The sequence below is a fragment of the Coregonus clupeaformis genome, chromosome 6 (genome assembly GCF_020615455.1).
Source record: "Coregonus clupeaformis isolate EN_2021a chromosome 6, ASM2061545v1, whole genome shotgun sequence".
Classification (NCBI taxonomy): Eukaryota; Metazoa; Chordata; class Actinopteri; order Salmoniformes; family Salmonidae; genus Coregonus; species Coregonus clupeaformis.
Genome location: NC_059197.1, coordinates 45,322,175 through 45,327,449, shown reverse-complemented (window position 1 = coordinate 45,327,449; position 5,275 = coordinate 45,322,175).

The following is a 5,275-nucleotide window of genomic DNA, read 5'->3' as shown; positions in this document are numbered from 1 at the left end:
CGGCCGTGAGCGCGCATTGTCCAAGACGTAGGCCACGAGCACAATTGTGCGTGTCCTTCTTTGGCACAGGAATTCGCCTAATTACCACAGCTTCAAAATTGGCTACATCGTAAAAACATCATAAAAACAAAAATTAGCTTTTTGATCTTAATTTAAGGTTAGGGTTAAGTATAAGGTTAACAGTGTGGTTAAGGTTAGGTAAGGGTTAGGTTTAAAATCTTATTTTAAGAAAATAAATTGTAGAAATGGGCGGGATTTATAACTTTGTGGCTGTGGTAACTAGTGACGATCATCTTCAATATGCCAAACGAAGCCAAACGGTGAATTAACATTAGAAACACCCCATACTCAGGTCGCACATTAAATGAGTAGGCCTATATAGACAAAACACAAACTTATGAAAAGTGGGTCAACACGAAATAGTCTGTCTGCACCTTGTTATAAAACTCTACAGCCCACATTTAATCTTATATTCAGATAGACATTGTTTTTTTAGTCCCATATTATTTAAATTTTCGTCATTTAGCAGACGCTCTTATCCAGAGCGACTTACAAATTGGTGCAATCACCTTGTGATAGCCAGTGGGACAACCACTTTACAATATTTTTTTTATTTTTATTTTTTTTATTATTTTTTTTATTCTTCATTTGTTTTTGTTTTTTTTTTTTTTTGTGGGGTGGGGTAAGGGGGGGTAGAAGGATTACTTTATCCTATCCCAGGTGTTCCTTAAAGAGGTGGGGTTTCAAGTGTCTCCGGAAGGTGGTGAGTGACTCCGCTGTCCTGGCGTCATGAGGGAGCTTGTTCCACCATTGGGGTGCCAGAGCGATGGTTTTGACTGGGCTGAGCGGGAACTGTGCTTCCGCAGAGGTAGGGGGGCCAGCAGGCCAGAGGTGGATGAACGCAATGCCCTCGTTTGGGTGTAGGGACTGATCAGAGCCTGAAGGTACGGAGGTGCCGTTCCCCTCACAGCTCCGTAGGCAAGCACCATGGTCTTGTAGCAGATGCGAGCTTCAACTGGAAGCCAGTGGAGTGTGCAGAGGAGCGGGTGACGTGAGAGAACTTGGGAAGGTTGAACACCAGACGGGCTGCGGCGTTCTGGATGAGTTGTAGGGGTTTAATGGCACAGGCAGGGAGCCCAGCCAACAGCGAGTTGCAGTAATCCAGACGGGAGATGACAAGTGCCTGGATTAGGACCTGTGCCGCTTCCTGTGTAAGGCAGGGTCATACTCTGCGAATGTTGTAGAGCATGAACCTACAGGATCGGGTCACCGCCTTGATGTTAGCGGAGAACGACAGGGTGTTGTCCAGGGTCATGCCAAGGCTCTTTGCACTCTGGGAGGAGGACACAACGGAGTTGTCAACCGTGATGGCGAGATCATGGAACGGACAGTCCTTCCCCGGGAGGAAGAGCAGCTCCGTCTTGCCGAGGTTCAGCTTGAGGTGGTGATCCGTCATCCACACTGATATGTATTTCACTGGATAGTGTATTTAATGCCTCTATGTGTAGCAATAGTAATGGTTTAATAATGGTAAATTAAATAAACGACAAAGCTTATTACAATAGACACAAAGTTTGTCTGCAAAATATGAAGTAAATCCATCTTTAGTCGAGTCGAGGACAATGATAACCTTCACTTTGATATGTGAGGACAATGATAGCCTTCACTTTGATATGTGAGGACAATGATAGCCAATAATTTGATATGTGAGGATAATGTTCATTGACTACAGCTTGGCCTTCAATACCATAGTGCCCTCTAAACTCATCACAAAACTCATGATCCTGGGATTGAACTCCTCCCTATGCAACTGGGTCGTGGACTTTCTGACAGGCTGCCACCAGGTGGTGAAGGTAGGCAACACTACCTCCTCTACAATGATCCTCAACACGGGGCCCCACAAGGGTGCGTCCTCAGTCTCCTCCTGTACTCCCTATATTCCCACGACTGCGTGGCCTCACACAGTTCCAACTCCATCATCAAGTTTGCTGACGACACGACAGTATTAGGCCTGATTACCAACAATGATGAGACGGACTACAGAGAGGAGGTAGGCACTCTGACGGCACGGTGCCAGGTAAACAACCTCTCCCTCAACGTCAGCAAAAGAAAGGAGCTGATTGTGGACTTCAGGAGGAACCAGGTTGGGCACGCCCCCACCCTCATCAACGGGGCCACCGCGGAGGGAGACAAAAACGTCAAGTTCCTCGGCGTACACATCTCCGATGAGCTGAAATGGTCAAACCACACGGACACCGTGGTGAAGAAGGCACGGCAGCGACTCCTCAACCTCAGGAGGCTGAAGAAATTTGGCCTGTCCGAGGGCCCTCACAGTGTTCTTTCAGGAGCACCATCGAGAGCATACTGTCGGGCTGCATCATGGCCTGGTTCGGAACTCCACCGTCGCTGACCGCAAGGCTCTACAGAGGGTGGTATGCTCAGCCAAATGCACCATTGGGTGCTCACTGCCTGCACTCCAGGACACCTACAACACCAGGTGTAGCAAGAAGGCCAAGATCGTCAATGACCTCAGCTACCCGAGCCATGGCCTGTTCTCCCCGCTTCCATCACTCAGACGCGGGCAGTATACGAGTATCATGGCATAAACTGTCAGACTGGCCAATAGCTTCTACCCCCAGACCATCAGGCTGCTGAACAGCCACTAGGCAGCTACCTGCTCCCCTTGTTCCCCTCCGGCTCCCCTTGTTCCCCTCCTGCTCCCCGCCTGCTCCCCTTGTTCCCCTCCTTCTCCCCTTGTTCCCCTCCTGCTCCCCTTGTTCCCCTTCTGCTCCCTGGACTTCCTATTCCTATTTTTGACCTGCACTGTTGGAGCTCGGAGCATAAGAATGGCCACTGGCATGCTGGAGAAGTGTGCTCTTCACGGATGTGTGAGGGAAAATGTTGTTTGTGCTTTTCTAATAACCAATTCGACTGGGTTCATGCAAGTGACTTATTGATCGTGCCTCGGAGGAATCCTCACTAGGGCTGTTGCGGTGATCGTATTGCCGCCACACCGGCGGTCCCAAGTCATGAAGGCAGTCAATTTCCACGTGACAATTTAGTCATGGTAATTAGGCTTCTCCAAGCTCTGATGCTGCTGCACTCTATTGTCCCTCTAATCACTCTGACATCAATGCAAATGTATTCGAAAATCTAATCAAACACTTCATGAGAGCCCATGAGCTCATGTTGTGCAACATTTCTATAGGCTATGCAAATGCAAGGGAAAACAGAGTGATGGCCTCTACTAAAAAGAGGAGGATCCCATCAGCTTTCTATTGGCTAGGCCTACTATATTTATTTCTCAACTTTCCAAATATTAAGCACATTGCATATATTTACACAGGAGTATAGCCTACCTGGCTGGCATGAAAATATACCACGGGGAAAAGCGTCCTCCATTCGCTATTTAAGTGCATAGATTACATGTATTTTTTCCCGCTGGCCCTGTTTCGATACAGGTGCATGATAATGGTCCATTCTAAATCAAAGCAAGTTTCACACATATATTATTTAGTGTATGTAAAGATAATATTAATTCAAGAATAGTCTGATGGGTGACAATATTAGCCTATCACTTGTGAATGATATATTATCACTTGTGAATGATGCCCAGCATAAGAAACAATGTCTTTGTTTGTGTGACTTTTTCAATCATAGTCCATGGGCCTATATGTTTTAATAAGGTTTTAATAACTAAATTGGCCCCCGCACATTAATCCGCTTTACAAGAGGTGTAGAGCCTAACTGACATTCATAAGCAGCGCCTGAGTTTCAAGTTTGGGGAAGATAATTTTCACCCTAAAAATGCACCTTTATAATAAAAGCATTACATGCATAATTGCATTTGTGGTCACTTTTGATAATGGTGTTTTCCGCTAATGGAACATTCGCACTTATAGCCTACTACCATGTGCGCATTGCTGCGCTTCTAATGTGAAGAAATAGCCTAATAGTTTATCAACATTTTAAGCTAAACGTTCTGATCTGTTGCGTCAGCCACATTGCGTAAAAAAGGTTTTTTGATGCTAGTGGTTTTATTAATTTGGGATCTATCGCATCCCACAACTGTCCCAGACTATGTTTGGAATATTTATTTATTGCGCAGAATACAATAGGTCGACTTTTGTACTATGGGGGATAGTAGTGTTTGCTGTTTGTTAGGCCTACTCATCTTGTTGGCTGACGAAAAGTAAATGTGGACAGTTCTTCCAATATCTTCAATATGCACCTCGGAATTGGATAAGGACGTGTGCAGTTGCGTCCTCGATGTGTCTGTCTTCACTTGTAGCCTGTGAGAAAGACCCGATCACGTGATGGAGCGCGCAGCACTCAGGGAGATGGGCACAACGGCCACTGGCCGCAAAAGACATGGATTGTTTTAGGGTGCATTACGGCCACACAAAGGGGATGCCTGCGTGAAATTTTGGCCATTATCAAGTGCTTGTCAAATTGTGAATGAGTGACTGATGTAGTGTGTAGCCTGTGCAAAAAAACAAAGGAGAGCTCATGCCTTTCAAGCAACTTTTTTCAAATCATCATTAGAGTTGCATCATGCAGCCTTACAATGTATTAAAAATCAAAACATATAGCCCAACGTTTGTAGAACAACTAAAGTTACATTAATAACTCTAAATTAAGCATATACTGTAGGAATACCTATTTCTTTGTTAACCGCTCAACACAGAATAGCCACATGTGCGCATTCCCTCAAATCGTTTGGAGAAAATATCCTTTCTATTTCATTCAGCTTTGTTCAATTGTATTCTTCATACTATACAATAATGCCACGGAATTCTAAGCAAATCTTGTCTGCTAAATGAACTAGTGTAGCCCACATCCATTTGGCATAGCCAGATCAGGACCTAACATAAGGGCAACTCAGAGTATGCTATTCTGTTCTTCTGAAATAGACTACATTTTCTTCATATCATGCTTCTTTAGACCTGTCCAAAATAAATAATGGATTTATTGTGAAGGTGTAGGCTTTATTACATGGATTTATTAGACTTTTTTAAATGTAGATGTTCCAAAGGTCAGCATCAGTCACTTGTAGGCTATGTGTGGAAGCCAGGAGATGCTAAATGTGTTTATGTTAATTACTGGTCAATTACCGTGAGACCGACAGTTATTTGCTTGACAATCACCGGCTGACGAAATTATCAGTATCAGTATAAGCAATTTGGCAGTACGCACAGAAAATTGCTTTGAGAACCGAAAGGGGTATCTCAGTTTCAAGGTCAGCTTGGAGAGAAGAAGCCTTGTGAGGTATTGG